Source organism: Chiloscyllium plagiosum, unplaced genomic scaffold (genome assembly GCF_037043375.1).
Source record: "Chiloscyllium plagiosum isolate Xiang-an unplaced genomic scaffold, Cpla_swu_hap1 HiC_scaffold_7, whole genome shotgun sequence".
NCBI lineage: Eukaryota > Metazoa > Chordata > Chondrichthyes > Orectolobiformes > Hemiscylliidae > Chiloscyllium > Chiloscyllium plagiosum.
In genome coordinates, this window is record NW_028270145.1 from 7,118,397 (window position 1) to 7,139,551 (window position 21,155).

At 39.7% G+C, this 21,155-nt stretch overlaps 1 protein-coding gene across 5 annotated transcripts in view; it reads right to left on the minus strand.

The window, feature by feature from the left end:
- The window catches only part of LOC122551267 (E3 ubiquitin-protein ligase HECW2), a 345,727-nt gene that overhangs the window by 247,927 nt on the left and 76,645 nt on the right, over positions 1–21,155 (minus strand). Inside the window, exon 1 of one of the 5 annotated variants that reach the window (XM_087988688.1) lies at positions 14,728–14,747. The exons of the other annotated variants lie outside the window; for them this stretch is intronic. The gene's annotated coding sequence lies outside the window, so the exon portion shown is untranslated. Of the gene's footprint in view, positions 1–14,727; positions 14,748–21,155 lie in introns of those variants that run through there. 5 annotated transcript variants of the gene reach the window in all.

Here is a 21,155-nt window from a genome sequence, read left to right on the forward strand (position 1 = left end):
TACTAACCATGGACTCAGTGACACAGCCTTTTTCCTTTTGACCAATAATTGCAGCAAATGACAACTGAGTCACTCATGTGTATTAAAGTCTACTGCTCATGATTCAGTCACAGTCAGATCATATGCTGCTGGGCAGTCCCATCATTATAAAGTTGTTCTGTATAGAAACCAAACACAGAAATTGAGCTCAGTAAAACTGTCTTCCTATTGAGGTTGTATGTGGCTGCTATCAAACATGTTCCCTAAAAGAATCAGAGATTTTCTACTCAGATGCTTTATCATGTGACTCAGAAGTATAGTGCTATGAACATTTTCCCCCAAATAGGTCACAATTAACTGTTAAGAATTTTCTTTCAGTGATTTAAACAATGCTTACACTTACAACAAGTATAATTGAGAACTGTAAGATGATGGAGTCAAATCATTAGAAGAAGCTGTTTCTCAAGTTGCAAACAGTAACGCTTGTACAATTTTTTACTTGCGTAGAAAAGGAGCTCAATGGAAAAGGATAGAGACAGGAAAAAAGTTAGACTGGAAAGTTAAAATGAAAATGAGATAGTTGAGAAATTATTAAACATCACAATGCAAAATAAATGGGAAACAAGTGAACAGTAAATTAGAAAATTCAATAATTGAAGGAAAATGTAATATGATAAAGAAAATCAAGGAGACAAAGATTTTTCTGTTTATTAATGTTCTACATTGAACTGAGAAAGAGTTAAGAAAACAGCTTGGCACTAAGCCATTTGGGTATATTTTTAATTTTGTTGAAATTATTTACTCAACCAGGTGGAGCTGCTGGGTAATGGATAATGGGTTATGTCCACTTTGAAAACTGTAGTGGTCATAGTACTAATCCCACATTATAATTTTCCCTTTAGTCCAAATAACAGCCCTTCACCACAACTCTGTTTTCTATTAACTAACAAATTTTGAGGCCATATAGCTACTTCATTTTCTAACCTGTGGGTTTCAGTTTTGCTAACAAGCCTAATATGTGGTGATACTTAAATGCCTTTTGAAAATTTAAATTTAAAATGTAAAGGATCAAAGGATTACCATAGCCACATAGGTTCCAAAGCACCTTGGTGTTTTAAATTACCGTCTACTGGTTTATGAAATTTTTTTTGAGTGATTGCCAAGAAATTGATGCTGGAGTTGCAAGTGTACAGGTGGCCATTCCTCCTGCATTAATCATTATAATTATAAAGAACTTTATCGTCAATAATTGTTCTCTCTTTGGTTATATTATAATGATACTTTAAATGTCTACTGTAACAATTAACTTATTGCTGACAATGACTAATAAAGATGCATGGACAAAGATAATTTACAACAATGTATAACTGATTTACAGCATGCTTGAAATTCACAGCACACAACAAACAGCACATACATCTCCTTCATCAGTCAACAGGTTGGTAAAGATTTGTGGTAAGCAGAAAAATGTTAATCAAAAAAATTAGCATGGCGCTGGAGAAGAGAGATGAGACAAGATAATTCAGAACTGAGGCCTCTCTCTATTGTGCCAGGCAATGGAAATAAAGTTATTAGTCCCTATGGTTTGCCAAGCTACATGATTTGTGTGACATAGGTGAGCAATGCTGGGAGGTGACAACAAGTAAATATTATTTCTACATTGTTAGATCAAAGCCAAATGTTTCGAACATTGCAAGTCAGCCATGATATTTAAAATTTCAGGTATCAACTAAGATTAATAATTGCCAAATATAAAGCTTTGTATTCTCTTTCATTCATCCATTCGATTTTTCATATGGTTAAAGAAGCTGGCTTCATTAACAAAGGTAGGATACTACACAGACTAGAGTAGTCTACACCTTTATCACATTTTTAAATGATAAGTTTGAAACTTTGTAAGCATCTGACTAACTTCACAATGAGTCATCAAAGACTCTGGGATATGTTCCAATATGTAGAGTTTAAGATGACTTTCTGATTGTTAAGTCACCCAAACATGATCACTGTCTTAATATAAATTTTGCATTTCTCTTGCATGGAAATATTTCCCCATTACCATTTACTTTGGACCTAACCTTTCATCCAAAGCCACATATCAATCAAGTCACAATAATACATTATTTCCACACACTTTCTGTACGACCAACACACCCTTCAACTCTTTAATTTTAAAATATCAATAGAAACTCTTACCATCCATTTTTACACGTCAAGCTAGCTTTCTCTTGTACACTAATTTTTGACTCCTTATTAATCTTTTGCTCATTCTTTGCTGTTTTTTCATTTTTATGTCCAATCTTCTGACTTGTCACCCCAATATGACATTATTATATGCTTTTTCTTTCATTTGGATGTGATCATTAAGGTTTTTTGATAACCACAGGTAGTGAGTCCTCCCTTTGGAATTTTCCCTTCTCATCTAGTCTCAGGTGGAGTTTGTACATTGTCCCCATGTCTGGGTGGGTTTTCTCTGGGTGCCTCAGTTTCCTTGCATAGACCAAAGATGTACAGGTTAGGTGGATTGGCTGTGCTAAATTGCACATGGTGTCCAGGGATGTGTGGGTTAGCCATGGGAAATGCAGTGTTACAGGGGTGGAATGCTATTCAGAGGGTCAGTGTGGACTTGATGGACTGATTGGCCTGCTTTCCTGTAGGGATTCTAAAATTTGATTTCCTGAATTTGGCCATCACTATCCCTAAGTATGTTTTGCCCTACTAGCAGGACAGGCCCAGTTGCATGCACTTGGGATGGATGTGCTCTGATAAGTATCAATCCGATAGGGTCTAGATCCCATGAAATCTCATGGCATCAGGTAATATATGTGGAAATACATCTCCTGACTAGTAGGTACCACATTTCCCAGTTGATGAATCAGTACTCTTCCATGTTGAACACCACTTGGAGGAAGCACGGAGGGTGGTGCAGAATGTATTCCGAGTGGAGAAACTCAATGTCATCACTGACAGTGACTTGGAAATACCACTACTGACCTTGCTAGTTGAATCCTAAAGAATACAGCTGCAAGACTGGCTCTTTGACAGATGGTGAGAGAACCAATAAGAGGCAAGAACTATTTGACCTTATCCTCCCCCACCTCCAATTGCAGAGGCATCTGTGCATAACATTATCGAAAGGTGTCACCACCATAGACTGTCTGTAAAGATGAAGTTCTCACATTGGGGATGCCCTCCACTGGGTTGTGTGAACTATCACCATGCTAAATGAGATATATTTCAAACATATCTCACAACTCAGGACGAGTGACTGTGAGTCATCAGCAGCAGAATTATACTCCCAAAGAAAATACAACCTCATAGTCTGGAATATTCCGAATCTACCATAACCAACCAGCAAGGGAATCAATGCTGGTTCAATGAAGAGTGCAGGGGTACAGGTCAGGAGCAGTACCAGACATACCTTAAAATGAAGTGTCACCCTGGTGACACTACAATGCAGGACTATTTGCATACCAAACTCCTAAGCAGCAAGTGATAGACATCTTCAATGAGGGAGAGCCCATCACATCAGTGCAAAAGATAAGGCTGAAGCAGTTGTGACAGTCTTCAGCCAGAAGTGGCAAGTAGATGATCAGTATTAGCCTCCTGCAGAGGTCCCCAGCATCACAGGTGCCAGTTTTCATTTAATTTAATTCGATCCACATGATATCAGAAAATAACTGAAGTCGCTGGACAATGCAAAGGCTGTGGGCCTTGATAATATTCCGGCAATCGTATTGAAGGTTTTGTGATCCAGATCTTGCCACACCCCTAGTCAAGCTCTTCCAATACAGCTACAACACTGACACCTATCCAACAATATAGAAAATTCGCCAGCTATGTCTTATACACAAAAAGCAAGACAAATCCAACCTGACTAATTACCACTCCATCATCTGCTCACTGACACTCAGCTGGGTTCTGCTGGTGCCACTCAGCTTCCGACTTCCTTACAGCCTTGGTTCAAACGGGGACAAAAGAGCTAAACTCCAGAGAGAAGTCTGAAAAAGGGTTAGGGTTAGGGTTCTGAAGACGGGTCATTGGATCTGAAATGTTAACCCTGTTTTCTCTCCACAGATCCTGCCAGGCCTGCGGAGATTTTCCCACAATTTCTGTTTTTGTTCCAAAGGGAGGTCTGTCACAGCCCTTGACGTCAAGGACATGTCTGACAGAGTTTGGCATCAAAGATTCCCAGCAACACAAATTCCAATTTGGAACCATATTTTGAAGTCTTTGTTGTTGCTGGGTCAAAATGTTGGAAGTCCTGCCCTAACAGGATGCTGGGTATTGCTACTGTGGCAGTACAAGGTTGTGGCACAACACCATGTTCTCAAGAGTAATTAAGTATGAGCAATAAACGCTGGATTAACCAACATTGTCCAGACCTTGTGAACAAATACCTTTCAAAAATTGTAAACATAGTATAGGATAGTGTACAATTAGAGTGCAAAACCTCAATAATGCAGAATTCAGCCTTACTATCTCTGTATTATGAGAACATAGGTTATGCGATTAAGGTGGGGTTTATACATGGTTGTTCAGACACAGTAAATGAATGCAACATAAGCAGGAAGTTTCAAATTAATAAAATCAAAGAAAGATAGGATTTGTAAAAAAGCTTTAGTTAGGGCTTTAAGGTAATGTGTCTATGTTGTTTTTACTGTTACTGCTCTTATTATTGCTAAGGTATGATATTCATAACTATTCAGAATTATTCTATCTAACAATCAGCATTTCAGTGAGAAAGAGGTGCATGTGTCACAAAATTGCCAGAGTCACATAGCAATAATCTCATAATTAACAGCTCAGAGCAACTTGTCTGACATTGTTTAATTGGTATACACTAATTTTAAGTAATTATTTGCTTTCAATGCTGAGGACTCATCTGGATTTGTTGAAGGTAAAATAAATCTGAAGCGATATTCAACTATTGCAAGAATTTAGATACTTAATTGCTCTTATTTACCAGTTATTCATCTCTAATGTATATAATTTGGCTTAATCTACTTAGTTGATTAAACACACAGCAGGTCAGTCAGTCTCTAAAACAGAAAAGGAGGTTGATATTTCAGCCAAGGTCTGCTTGCGTATTTGTGATTGCCAGTATCCCAAATGAAATGCTGCAATTCTGAGAGGCTCCACATGAAACTTTAACTTGACCTGTGCCTGTGTTTTTTTTTAATTTGTTAATGGAATGTGGATGCCATTGACTGAGTCAATATTAATTGCCCATCCTTAGTTGCCTTTAAGAGTGAGCTGGTGAGCAGCCTTTTTGAACTGCTGTTTGGTATCGGTAGACGCACAATGTTGTTAGGGAGGCAGTGTCAGGATTGTGGCCCAGTTATACTGAAGGAACACCTGCTCTGTAGTCTCAATAGTTATATGGCTAGTCTAGTTCAACTTCTGCTCAATGCTAACGCACATGTGATAAAGTTACACCTAATCAAAGGATCTATAAGATAGGTGTAAGGTATTTCCCAAACTGTTCCACCATTCAATAAGATCATGGCTGATCCATGTCCCAACTCCGTATATCTGATTTTGCTCAAAATCTGTCATCATCTTTGGGTAAGAAAAATCTAATCAGTCTTATTTCTAGAAAGAATAATTGATCTAGCATCAACTGCAATTCGTTCAAGAGAATGATATATTTTACCACCTATTGTACACAGAGCTGTTTCCCAATATCACTCCCAAAAGGCCTGGTCTTGCCCTATAATACAAGAACTAGTTTCTTGTCAACTAACATAGGGTGGCACTGTGGTTAGCACTGCTGCCTCACAGCACAAGGGAACTGGATTTGACTCCATCTTCGGGTGACTATCTGTGTAGAGTTTGCACGTTCTCCCAGTATCTGTGAGGGCTTCCTCCAGATGTTCTGGTTTCTTCCACAATCCAGGGATGTGCAGGCTAGGTGGGTGAGCTGTGATAAATGCAGGGTTAGAGGGTAGGGGGGAATGGGTCTGGGTGGGGTGCTCTTCAGAGGGTTGATGTGGACTCAATGGGCCAAATGGCCTGCCTCCACACTGCAGGGATTCTACAAGCTAATTATTCCAGTTAAGAGCTTGAAAACCTTGTTCAAGTCACCCTTTAACCTTTTGAATTTTAGGGAACACCAGTCTAGCCTGTGTGGTCCCACCATGAAAATTAACCCTTAGAAGCCAGGTTTCATTCTGCCACATCTTACTATAATCCCTCCAAGGCTAATATATCTTTCCGAAAGAATGGTGCACTGCAGATGTGGTCCAACCAGGACTTTGTTTAACATTAAATTTGCACTTTAGTCCTCTGGATACATTTTGTTCAGGGAGTAAAACTGATTGCTTCATGAAATCATGGTGGTCTCATGTCTTGAAAAGTTTACGTCAAATACAAATTTGGACAAATGTGAAACTGGCATTTCATGCTAATAATTTTGTTTAATTGGCAAGGAATGCTACACATGAAATTCATTAATTCATTGATGTGTTCTCTGTCTGAAGGTTTATCATTGGCTGATAGTTCATCCCAAGCTGATTACATCACTGGTGGCTTGCCATTGTCTACGATTTTCAAGGGTATGGTAAGGAGGCAGGCCCCAAGTCTACCTCAGCTGGAAGGGGAATCAAGCTTGTGCTGTTGGTGTTACTCTGAAATTCATGCAAAACATCCCACACACACCCCACCCCCCACCCCACCCCCCGACAAAAACTAAAGGGAGAGAAAGCAGTCACAACGCGTCTACAGTAATCATGCAATTATACGTAGTGTAATTAAATAGAAACCTTAGCCCAGATGTTCCTGGGGACTGTGGCACAACAATCCTGAAAACAGCACATAAAATAAAATTACATAGTAGGCTCACATTAATGCTACTTCCATATTTTCTTTGGAATCAGCACCAGCTCGCTGATACACCAACATTGACGGAGTTGCTGATAGTAAGGAGGATTGTCGAAAGATTTAGTGGGATTTAGTCATATTGCAGATTTGGGCAGAGAAATAGCAGATGGAGTTTAATCTGGACAAATGCAAGGTGATTTTTGGAAGATGAAACTCAGGTATGAATTAAATAATAAATGGCAGAACCCTTAGGAGCTCTGACATACAGAGGGATCCGAGCGTACAGGTTCACAGATCCCTGAAAGTGGCAACACAGGTGGATAAGGTGGCCATGAAGGTACATAGCTTGCCTGCGTTCAATCAGGTGGGGCGTTGAATATAAAAGTTGGCAGGTTGCATATGAAACTTTAGTTCGGTCATGTTTGGGAAATTCCGTGCAGTTCTGGTCTTCACACTACTAGAAAGACATGGATGCTTTGGAGAGGGTGCAGAGAAGGTTTACCAGGATGTTGCCAGGTCTGGAGGGTTTTAGTTATGGGGAGAGGTTGGATAAACACGGATTACTTTCACTGGAAAGATGGAGGCTGAGTGGTGACCTCATAGAGATCTACAAAATTATGAGTGGTTTAGATAGGGTTGATAGTCAGAGGCTTTTTCCCAGGGTAGAAAAGTCAATGACAAGAGGGCACAGGTTCAAGTTGAGAGGGGGGATGCTTAGGGAGGATGTGCAGGGAAAGTAGTGGATGCCTGGAACGCACTGGCAGTGGAAGTGGTGAAAGCAGGCACTTTAGCAAATTTTAAGGCATATCTTGATAGAGGCAAACAGAGGGACAGAAACCATGTATAGCAATAAGTAATGTGTTGAAATAAGGATTAGGATTTGGCGCAGGCTTGGTGGACTGAAGGGCCTATTCCTATGCTGTCTTGTATTATATTGTTTTGAAAATGTAGCAGGCTGGATTTCGGAGTATATTATAGCAAGGGATTAGGAGAGAACATAATGAGAAAAGTAACAACCAATTAAGATTAAGGGAAAAGAAGCAAATGCACTGTCCAGTATAAATTAAAAAGCTGAATACTGGAGGTATCATATAACTTTATTGAAAACTAATTTTATCTAAGTCTACGCCCAGGGAGGACAGCAGATTATTCCAGTCAGATTTTCATTAATAAAAAGAGGGAAGTGAAAAATGTGCAAACAGGGCATTACATTGTTATAAAAGAACTTGATATAATTGAAGTAAAGACATGATAGTGAAATGGTTTTACTGCAGGACTAGCAATCCAAAGACCCAAGTGATGTTCAAGGGACCCAGGTTCGAATCCAAACAATGCAGATGATGATAGCTGAATTTACTTTTTTGAATTCATTTTAAAAATCACAAAGTAAAAGTCTAATGAAAACCATGAACCCATTGCCGAGTGTCAGAAAAACCCATCTGGTTCAGTGATGTCCTTTAGGAAAAGACATCCTGACCTATTCTGGATTCTACATATGGCTGTAAACCCACAGCATTATTACTGGCCCTTAACTGCCCTCTGAAATGACTCAGAAAGGCACTCAGTTGTAACAATCACTAAAAAAGTCTCAAAAAAGAAATGATTTTGAGATGCCGGTATTGGACTGGGGTGGACAAAGTTAAAAATTACACAACACCAGGTTATAGTCCAACAGGTTTAATTGGAAACACTAGCTTTCGAAGTGCCGCTGCTTCATCAGGTGGTTGTGTGATTTTTAACTTCAAAAAAGAAAGAAATTAAACCAAATAGACCAGCTGGACTAAGACACTAAAAATGACAACACAGTCCTCCCTGCAAAGTCCTCCTTAGCATTTTGGGGCTACTGCCTAAACAGGGAGAGCTGTGTCACAGACAAGTCAACCAAAAACCTGCCATAGTCATACTCTCAGACTCATACCTTATAGACAATGTTCCAAACATCACCATCCCTGGGTATGTTTTGCCCCATTCTGAGGGAGTTGTCTTGAGAGTCCTCAAGATTTGACTCACAAATCCATGACATCTCATAACATTAGGTCAAAGCACTGAGGTTGCAGAATGTAATCTGGGTGGGAGATTTCAATGACCCCACCAAGAATTGTTTGTCAACAGCACTACTGATCAATGTGATTAAGTCCAAAACGCTGCTGTGCTGATTCTATAGCAGGCAGTGAGAAACCAGCAAGAGAGAAAAATACATTTAACTCATCTTCAACAGTCTGCCTGCTATAAATGCACCTGTCCATGATAGTATCAGTAAAAGTGACCACTCCACTGTCCATGTGGAAACTAGGTCCCAACTTCACATTGAGAATACCTTGCATTGTGTTGTGTGGCATTACACTGTGCTATGTGAGAGAGAGAGACTTTAAACAGATCTTGCAACCTAAGATTGAACATCCATGAAGTGGTGTCTGCAAATACCATCAGTAGAATCATACTCCAACACAACTGGAAACCTCATGGCCCAGCACAACCCCCACTCTATTATTAACATCCAACAAATAGAGTCAAACTTGGTTCAATAATGAGTACAGCAAAGAGGAGCACCTGGCTTACATGAAAATGAGTTGTCAACCTGGTGAAGCTACAAACAGAAATACTTGCTTGCCAAACAGCAAGCGATATACAGAGCTAAGCAATTGCTCAACCAACGGATCAGATCTAAGCTCTGCAGTCCTATTACAATTCTTGCAAGTGCAAAAACAGGTATAAAATGTTCTTTGTTTTCATTATGGATTTTAGTAAATGGAATCATAGAGTACAACTGTAGAGAGTTTTGGATAAATCTGTAAAACAGCAAATTTTTACTATGTGCAAGACCGCAATGAAAGTACTATGTCAATTACTGACAGTGCATTCTGTGTTACGGAAACATCATTAAAATGATACAGAGCCCACGATACTGGTACATCAGAAAGACAAACAGGAGGAGAGGCTGCCAAGTCAAGAAACAAGAGATAAAAGAAAAGTCTGGAAAATACCTGCATATTCTTGAAACACACTAGAGAACTGCACAGACAATAAAATAATTTCTTGCTTTAGCTACTGTTGCAACAGCTAACTAATATACATCAAAGCTGGCCAACAATAAGTAAGGCAGAAGATGACTCTCTGTTTTGTGGAGTTGGGTGAGGAGTAATATAGACATTAAAGCAGACATGCTATGGGCAAGAGACAGGCAGCTGGGCACTGTATGTAACAACTCAATACTGCTCAAGTACCAAAGTCCATATGTCAAATGCACAGCAGTACTTGAAAACATCAAGTGGAATTTTCAACTGGTAATCGCCAGCAAACAATGGGACATGGGGTGGTCAGAAACTCAAATTTTGAAGGTAAGAGCTTAATTGTGATTCTTCAACTGAATCCTCCAGATTAGGAGGATCACATTTTTATTCTGGAATAAAAGATTTAAAATGTGATCCTCCCAACCTGGAGATTATTCCATCAGGTTAACACACCTTCCAGCGGCACTCACTCCTCCTCACATCCCTGTCCAAACACTCAACATTCAATCACTCTTACCTTCATCCTGCTGCCCTCTCTCAGCCATGGCAGCCACTCACCCTCCTCTCCACACAAATGGTCACTAACACTCCAGGAGGCTACAGATGTCAGCAATGATCTATCGTGAACACCTAAGCCTCTCGAGTCACGAGTGTTCACATATATCAGGAGAGCAGATTCTCTACAAGGAGCTCCCGTGTTGGGGATCCTGCATCCTTCGGGCTGAGTCTCCATGTTCATCTCCTCTGTCCCACATGTTGCTGAGGAGAAAGTAGCTGGTACTGCTGTTGGTGGTTGCAGCTCCCTTAACCCTTCAGAGACCACACACTCAGTTGATGTACGAAAGTTAGCAGCAGAGATGGGCAGCTGAGGTTGTGAAGGCCCTGACAAATGAATCAACTTCCAAAAAGGTATCAATTGCTTCTGAAGCACTAAGAGTAATCTCAGAGGGGAACTGCCGGAAGCATTAGCCTCTCACCTGGGCCGTGGCTGCAGTTTTCAGTTTCTGACCAAAGGCTTCCCGAACTGCCCCTTTCATTAAAGATGCATTCCTCAATGACCCAACCTCTCATCTGGAAGTTGGTTTACTGACTATTAAAGCCACAATACTTAGTTAAAGCAGAAACAATGGCCCATTTGAAAACGTAAACGCTTACCTGACAGGCCTAAGGACGCTCCCCCACCCCCTCACATTCAAAACCAGAAGAGGATGATGATGATGATATTAGGATCCTGACCCAGCACTATTTGTTCAGGGATTTAAATCCCTGTACACATACACAAACCTGCCCTATGTTGCCTGCTTAAAGATCTGACTCAAAAACAAAAATCATGGAATCTCTACAGTGTGGAAGCAGGCCATTCAGCCCATTGAGTCCACACCAATTCTCTGAAAAGCATCCACCTGGACTCACCCCTCTACCCTGTCCCTGTAACCTGCATTTCGTATGGTTAATCCATTCAGCTTGCACATCCCTGGACACTATGGGCATTTTAGCATGGCCAATCCACCCAACCTGCACATCTTTGGACTGTGGGAAGAAACTGGAGCACCTGGAGGAAACCTACACAGACAAGGGGAAAATGTGCAAACTCCACACAGTTGCTAGAGAGTGGAATCAAACTGGATGCCTGGCACTGTGAGGCAGTAGTGCTAAGCACTGAGCCAAACTGACTGCTGGAGATACTGGGAATATTTTTACAGAAGCACAAAAGTTTCCAAGAAATTTGTGTTTCTTTTAATGTTGATGATTTAAATAATACCAGAAAATAAATACTATTTCCTCTGACAGAGATGAGACATTGTCTGTTCAAACACAGAATGAAATTAAAAATTTCTCTGCACTCAGATATACAGTCTAAAATGCTTTGCCACAGACAACATTTGAGAAAAAGATCTCAGAACTTTTCATGGGAAGAGTGTAAAATACAGAACTGTGGGGGAGAGCTGGATATTGGGATTAGTTTTAGATTATTCAAACCAAATAGATCAATTTAGGATATCTGGTCCACATGAGCAAGTTGGACCAAAAGGTCATTTTCCGTGCTGTATAACTTTATGACTCAAATATCAACAGACACAATGAAGTAAAGCACATCTTTTTGGTTGAATATTCATCGAATTCTGCTGTATGTGCAAGGTAAACATAGCTACTCTACAGCATTAACAAAACGTAGCTGTTATGTTAAAAATATTTATCAGGGTTCACAAAGTATTGGGGAATAAGAGGTAAGAAATGTACCATTGAATAGAACATTTATTTGAAGAGGGAAGCCATGCAACAACTTGCATTTATATAGCACCTTTATTGTAGTAAACTTCTTATAGCACTTGAAAAGGGAACAAATGGCTGGACTTTCATTCCAGAGTTGTGACCTGGATTTGTGATGTTACTTTGAATAAGGCAACTAATTAGTGGCCCAGTGGCTCTTGAGTCCTTCAATTAGAGACTTGAGGTAAAAACTCTGGAGATGTGATATAGACACTACAGGCAGGATTTAAAGGAAACCCAGCTACAACACAGGAGTACATGCATGCAAAGTGGCAGAAGCAACATGTGATGAACAGAACAGCCCTGACAACATCCCAAATGTAAAATGAAGACTTGCTCTTCAGAACTTGCTTTGTATTTAGCCAAGCTGCTCCAGTGCAGCGACAATACAGACATCTACACAACAATATAGAAAAATTGCCCTGTATATCCTGTCCACAAAAAGAAGGAAACAAATCTAATCCAATCAATTATCACCCATCACTCCACTCTCAAACAGCAACAAAGTGATACTATTCTCAATGGCACCTTCCATCAAACCTCCACATCCTTTTTCTCAAATATTTATCGGGTCTGTACAAATTAAACATTTCCTTCCTGGACTTTGGATTATAACAAGGACTTTGCTCAACTTCTTTGGCATCTCTTTTTTTAACCTGAATCATTTCAAGCCAGTATTCTTTTTTCTGTTCCCTAAAATTTATCCTTGTCTCTCTCCTGAATCTCTTTAATGCTTTCTTTTGAAATTGGGAGGGAAGAAAGGTCAGATTTCTTTCATCTTCATCTCATGCATTTTTCATTTCCATTGTTTTTCCCCTTTTCTAACTCAAGCTGACAGTATCATGCTCAAGCTGCTTTAACTGTAAATTTGACCTTGCTAACTGAAGTAACTCACAGTGTATCTTGTCTCTTCTCTATTTCCATCTATCCCAGATGCTTTGCCATTATCTCAAGTACCTAAGCCTTCTTGGTTCAGGCAGGCAATCCCTAATTTGCCAATTCTATCAGTCTGGCTTTTGTTAATTCCTGTATATCCATCAGGGATACCTCTTCCAAATGCAGGATTGCATCAACTCTTTAGTATGAGAAACCTGGTCCTTTTATCCTTTACCAATAATCCTAACTTCACATGTAATCTTATGTTGTCCTCATTCAAGCATCCATTAGTGAGACCCCAAATATTTCTCACAATTTAACTGGGAAGAGTGCCCCAATAATTGTGTCCTATGGTTCCACAAGCCATCATAAAATGTATAAAGTCATAATAAGACTACCAAGATTGTCTGCTATTCAAGACAAAAGCATTTCACACTAAGTTTTTGTCATCAGCAGAAAACAACTATTTATTCTAACACTCAACCTTAACATATGAAAGACAAAAGGAAGAATAACTAATCTACTATTAAGCAATTTAAACTACAGACCTTTAAAATTCCAAATACAGGCACACACATTCACAATTAAGACAGATGTAAGATAGACCGTTTGATATCTACTGTGGGTGGAATAAAAATAGATACAGAATTAAATTCTGAAGATCACAAAATGAGTTAAATGTTCTCTCACAGCTTCTTTCAATTTGTAACACAATAACATGCTTTTATTTGGAAAGTAATTGTCATTCCACAGTTCAATAGCTGATCTGGTGGATCTAGATCTTTTCTTGTAAAATTCTTTTCATCCAATTTGGTTTTTTTGTCTTTTCACCACATGGAGAGAGAGGGAATGTGTGAGTGAGTGTGTGCGAGAGAGATAGAGAGAGTTTTTCACTTTGCTGGTTCTAGAAGTCTCTGGCTGCCCTGCATCAACACATTTGTCAGAAAATGGAGCTCAACCGATCAACGGATGGTATTAGGCAGTCTTTCCCTCAACTCTTGGTACCACTCTGTCTCAAAGTAACAATTTTACTGCTTTAAAAAGCAATATTACCTTCCGCACTTAAAAAAAGCACCAGTTTTATTTTTTCCAAGTTGTAAGACTCTTTTGCCATTTTAGCTATATAGCAACTCAATGTCCTTTTCAGTTTTCAGCTTAAAGAAAAAATAAGTAACCCATTACAACCCTCTGACTCCCCAAAGCTTGTCCACCATCTATAAGTCACACATCAGGACTATAATGCAATACTCTCCTCTTATCAGGTTCCGCTCTAACTCTCAAGAAACCTGACATCATCCAAGGCAAAGCAACACCATTAAGATGTATCCCATCCATTACATTCAATATTTATTCTCTCCACCTTTTTTTCTATTCCTTGCTGCTCCCCAACAGTACCAATGCACAATAGTTGAGATCCATGGCAAAAATGGCTCACATCCCAGTAGCTGCATGGGAATAACTGTGTGCACCTCTGAATATGCTTTAATGGCCCCTGTCAATGTGCAAATGCCGAGGTCTTCTCTGCTCCTTTCACCATTTATTCGGCAGTATCTATTCCTATGTGACTGAGCTAATTTAGGAATATATTTGGATATTTCACATTCATTGAAATTACAATGCAAGAATTAGAAATGCTCCTTCAAACTGGAAACATATCTAAGCTCTATTTAAAGAAAGATCTACACTGCAACTCTCTGTACAACCTGACCTTCGGTTGTTAAAGCATCAGCTCTGTTCCTAAGAGGAGTTTTGCAGAGAAGGTAAACCTTACAGTTTTGTGGCAGCTTTCACAAGCTGAGGACATGGTCAAACACTTTACTTTCAATGAAGCACCTCTGAAGTATGAAGCAAAAATATAAAGTCCTGGAGAAACTCAGCAGGTCTGGTAGCATCTGTAGAGAGAGAAACAGAGTTAATATTTTCAGTCTAGTGTCTGTTCGTCAGAACTGAAAATAGCTAACTGAAAAGAGTATACAGAGATAGTGCTGAGAGAGAAAGAGAAAATGAGCAAGAGAGAGATAGAGAAAGACAGAGACAGAGACAGGATAGGCAAAGAGATTGCTGATAATAAACTGAGAGGTATTAATACTGGTTGGGTGCTAACAAGAAGTGTAAATTGTTGAAAATGGGTTGGTTGCGCTGGGACTGTGGTATTTTTCAACCAACACTGGGCATAAAATGAGGATGGAGAGCAGGTATTATTCTTTTAGATCTGTGTGCAGGCAAATACCCAGGAACCTACAGTTCATTAATACACACAGACAGCTGAAATAATTTCCATGATTTAACAGGTACATAGTGAAACGTGCATTTCAAAAAAAAGTGACACTTTAAGTACATGATTCTGTAACAAATGCAACTTCCAGAATTATATCAGAAATGCCAAAAACTTATTTAATTATATATAACTTTAAAGTTCCTTTGACAGTTTTTGTCTGAAATAAAGATGAACAATTTTCCTTTGTGGGAAAAATCAGACTTAATTTTCAGACATTTATCTTTTGACAAAAATTGAAGACGTTGCACCTTAATTCCAGGTAAGTGAAAACTGTATAGCTATTTCCTCCATTCCTGTATCTCAAAATTCAGACTAAGAGGATAACAAACTTCTCAGTTCTTCTATAATTAGTACCACGGGATCTTTTATATCACCCAAGGCAGCAGACCTCTCATTTCAAAGACAGCACAGCAACAAATTCTCAGTGAGATTCTGTGCTCAACTATCTGGAGTGGAACTTGACCCTCTGAGGCAGAGCTGAAAGCACCATTACTGAGCAATAATACACCATAATCAACACTTTAAATTATTTTGCTGCAGGTATCGCATTCATAATTCATGTGCTTTAGAAAATCACTTCACTTAGGAAATAAAGTTTTAACTGCGAATAAAAGGGGGCATCTAGTTGAGTTGCTAAATAATTCTGATGCAAAAGCAATTCAAACAAGCTTGAGCTTTATTGCATTTAAACTTGCTTTTATCTTCCAGAGTCTGCATACACTGAATAAATGTCCCATTTCTGTACCTACTGTTAGAACCAGGATACCTAGTGCTTTCTTTTCCCCATAAAATAACTAAAATGTAGCAATTCAGGTGACAGGGTCGTAAAACTTCATTAGAGATAGAAATTATGAAACACAGAGTCAGTTGCGCTAAAAGCAAAATAATTAGTCTATAGTTCTATTTAAACCATTTCAAAGCATGTTACATTGTCAAGGAAACAGGCCATGGAGTGCCAAAAGATTCTTTTATTTAATATAGCTGGGTGCTTCTGACAGGAGTAGCTGTTTTGTTTGGGAGTAAATTGCAGTCCACTAGATTGAGCAAGCCAACAAGCGATTGGTGTTTGTCAAATGGCCAGAGACAACATTAATTCTATCATTCATGACGTGGAATGCAGGTGGGACTCAAACTCAGCTCAAATTTTGACAGAAAAAATAGCTGGGAGATTTGCCTAATATTGGAGCTAGAGGCAGAAATGGTCCTCAGAAAGTCTTGAGGCAAGAAACAGCCAGGAGAATCAGTTTGGTGTCGGCAGAGAGGAAGCCTTCACAAGAATTCAGCTGTGGGACAAGCAACTGTACAAAAGCTGTAGGAACCATTAGAAAGTAGTGCTTTCCTAATGTCTGAACATATAAGCTAAAAAGCAGTGAAGCCCACACTTGAAATGAAGAGTTCACATTCATGAGGTCTCAGAGGAAAATTGGAAGATTGTTTAGTGAAACATTAATGGAAAAATCCCCATGAAATGTCATGCCTCATTGAATAGTTGGAAAGTTGAAGTGGAAGATGACTTGCAGAGTCTGCAGCATGCCTTTGAGTTGGTCTCAGGAAAGTGAATGAAATGTTAAAATTCTTTTAGGATATAAAGGATTCATGAGGGGAGGAGTGGAGAGTACAATATAGAACTGAACTTACTGCTTAAGTCTTTGAATACTGTCTGCTAAGTTAATAATGCTACTTTGTTTAATTTTTCTCATCCACAATAGAAAATTCGTTTTTGTTTAGAAATGTGGAATGTTGTGACATCAGGTGGCTGCTAAATATTACAATTACTATTTTAACATAAAGCAAACAAAGTCTCGAACAGAATCATACAACAACCTGCAAAGGGCAGACTTTAACAGCCAAGGTGGGTCACTTTGGAATTCAGTCTAGTTTTAAATCCCCCAAAAGGTCTGCATTGTCAGAAAGCTGGCAGAGCCTGTCTAATTCCAGATTTTCTTAGCATGCATTTGGAGGTAACAGAAACATCCATGGTGCTGTTGGATCAGTCATTTAAAAATGCAAATGAGCATCTAATTGAGGTTTTAACTAAGAACTCTGGCTTCAAACAGTCAGACCATAGGATCCCAAACTGTGCAGAACATAGTCAAGGGTGTGGCGCTGGAAAAGCACAGCAGGTCAGGCAGCATCCGAACAGTAGGAGAATCGACATTTTGGGCATAAGCCCTTCATCAGGAATTTCCTTTCCTGATGAAGGGCTTATGCCCGAAACATCGATTCTCCTGCTCCTTGGAAGCTGCCTGACCTGCTGTGCTTTTCCAGCACCACACTCTCGACTCTGATCTCCAGCATCTGCAGTATTCACTTTCCCCTGTGCAGAACACAGCACGGGTCAACAACGTGAGGATACAGTTAGGTGTCATTGTCTAATAAAATTAACAGGTTCGAAAGCCTTTAAAACAGTGAAGTAGTACAACTGTTGTCTTCACCTTGTGTTTGATTTCTATACATAGGAACAGCGATAGGCCATTCAGCCCCTCTAGCTTCTTGAATGAGATCATGGCTGATCTGTGGCCCAACTCTATGTACCTGTCTTTGGCTGACATCCCTCAATACTTTCATTTAACAAAAAAACCTCTCTCAGATTTGAAACTAACAACTGCCATTTGTGGAAGAGAGTTCCAAACCTCTACCACCGTTTGTGTGCAGAAGTGCTTCCGAACATTTCTTCTGAATGGTCTGGCCCTAATTCTCAGTAAAGCCCTAGTTCTAGAATCTCAACCAGTGGAAATAGTTTATCTTTACCTACCCTGTCTTTTCATGTTAATACCTTGAAATCTTTGATCCGATCACCCCTGAACCTTCTAACTTCTAGAGAAGACAGGCCTTATTTGTATAATCTTTCCTCGTAATTACACCTTTGAAATCCATGTATCATTCTTGTAAACCTGCTTGGACTCCTTCCAAGGTCAATATAACCTGCCTAAGGTGTAATAGCCAAATCTGCACACAGTACTCCAAGTGAGATCTAACCAGGATTTTGTGTAAATGCAGCATACCTGCTGCATTCTTGTATTCCAGCCCTCTAGATATAAGGGCCAGAATTCCATTAGCTTTCCTAATTATTTTCTGTACCTGTTTATGGCATTTTAAAGATCTATGTACCTGAAGCTCAAGTTCCTTTGGACAGCCACTGTATTTAACATCATAACATCTAGAAAGTACTTGATGTATCCTTTCTCAGTCTAAAATGATAACCTCACACTTTCTTACATTCCTAAGAACTCCATCTGCCACAGTGTCCCTTTGTAATTTTATGCTGTCATCTACACTGTCTATAATGCTATCTAACATTGTCATCATCAAATTTGGAAACATCAGTTTCTGTGCCATTATCCAAGTTGTTAACAAATACTTTGAATAATTGAGGCCCTAATGCAGATCCTTATGGGGCACCACTGATCACATCCTGCCAAATTGACTACCTATCCATTATCCTTAATTTCTGTCTCCTGCCACTCAGCCAATTTCCCAGCCATGTCAGTAATCTTCCCTCAATTCTATAGGTTTCTACCTTAGTTAATAGTCTCCTTTGCAGGATTTTATTAAATGTGTAGTGGAAGTCCATCTGAACAACATCCATTGACTTTTTTTTTTAGATTAGATTACTTACAGTGTGGAAACAGGCCCTTCGGCCCAACAAGTCCACACCGCCCCGCCGAAGCGCAACCCCACCTGACCTGCACATCTTTGGACTGTGGGAGGAAACCGGAGCACCCGGAGGAAACCCACGCAGACACGGGGAGAACGTGCAAACTCCACACAGTCAGTCGCCTGAGGCAGGAATTGAACTCCGGTCTCTGACGCTGCGAGGCAGCAGTGCTAACCACTGTGCCACCGTGCCGCCCACCATTTTCTCGTCCACTACCTTAGTTATCTCTTCCTGAGGTTTGTCAAGCATGACCTACCTGTCTTGAATTAATGCTAACTCTCCCTGATTAACTGAAAATGTTCAAGGTGTTCAGTTCCCCATTCTTGATTATAGACTCCAAAAATTTCCCATCACAGGTGTTAGCTAACTGGTCTGTATTTCCCTGGTGTTCCTCTCTTTCAACCTTCTTAAAAAATGGAGTGTTGTGCAACTTTCCAAAACATACAGATGACTCCCATAACTAGGTAACTCTTAAATATTATAGTAAGAACATTTACAATGTGCTCTCTCACTATCTTTAACACCCTTTGTGGGCAGCATGGTGGCACAGTAGTTAGCACTGTTGCCTCACAGCACCAGAGATCTGGGTTCAATTCCCGCCTTGGGCAACTGTCTATGTGGAGTTTACACATTCTCTGTGTGGGTTTCCTCCCACAGTCCAAAGATGTGCAGGTTAGGTGAATTGGCCATGCTAAATTGCCCAGAGTGTGAGGGGAATGGGTCTGGGTGGGCTGCTCTTTGGAAGGTCGGTGTGGACTTGTTGGGCCGAAGGGCCTGTTTCCACATTGTAAGTAATCTAATCTAATCACCTTTGAACAGAAACCGTCAGGTCCTGGGAATTTCTTTAACAGTCACTCTTTAATTCCATTAATTTCCTCATTACCGATGTTTTACTTGCATTCCTTTTATTCACTCCCTGCTTTTGATTCACTAGTTTCCTTGAGATTTCTGGAAAACTACTCTCCTTTACTACTGTAAGAGGCAAAGTAATTGTTCAACATGTCTCCATTTCCCCACAGTTATTGACAATATCGCCACTTTCAGTCTTCAGTGGGCCAACATTGCTCCCAACCAGCCACTTTCCCTTTTATAACTATAAATTTTCTTCTTATTGATTTTGATGTCCCTGGTAACTTTCCTTTCATAATCCTTTCTAATAGCTCTTATTACTTGCATTACGGCCCTTTGCTGGTCTTTGTATCTTACTCATTCCGCAGGATCAGTTCTGTTTTTGTATTTGTGTAAGCCTTGTTAGTTTTATGCTGTCCCTTATCTCTTTAGTTGTTCATGGCTATATTTTCTGTGAAGTGGGCCTTTTCCCTCTCAGGAGTATAACTGATTTTGCATTGTGTCAAATGTTTCTTTTAACACCCTCTACTGGTCTTCAGTTGTTTTGCCCATTAGTAGATTTTCCCAATTTACAATGGACAGTGTTAGTCTTATCTCATTAAAGCTAGTCTTACCTAAATCTAAAACTCTTGTAGCTGATTCATGCGTTTTTCTTACAAATGCAACATTGAACGCAATCATGTCATGATCACTATTTGATAATTTTCACACACGATTAGGTTACTAATTATACCTGGCTCATTACTCATTACTAAATCCAACACTGCTTGACCCTTGTTGCATTCAGATCATATTGCTGCAGGAAATTATCCCAGACATAATCTTGAAATTCACTACCTATCTGACAGGTGTGTGTCTGCCTTTCCCAATCTATGTTAAACTTAAAATCCCCAATTAATACTACTCTGGCTTTGCTACACACCTCTTTATTTTGCATGTATACAATCTAGCACTTCACAGCTGCTACCACAGAGTCTGTATACAAAACCCTGTTACATTCTTTTGATCTCCACTGAATCCTTTCCCTGCAATATATCCTCTCTCACTACCGAAGTGCCTGATTGCTTTGCAGATAATTTTCAGCTTTTGGGAAGTCATTTTAACTACCATGGACTTCCCTGCTGTCACTACAATATGGATCTCTGATAATGAGCAAGGAACTGCATCAGAAGTCAAACCAACATCAGCAGCAACATGCCATTCCATATGACAGAGGGAGTGGGTGTATGATTCCAATTTGAAGGATGCAATACTGTAGTGCCAGCACATCATATAGTGGATACAAAGGATTAGCTTTGCTGATGAAACAAAGCAACAGTGCCTCAGGCTAATGTGCATGTCATTGTTGAAAATGACACCTCCTGGAACAAGACCTCCTTCTTACAGGTGAGATAGGTACACATTGCCAGCAACC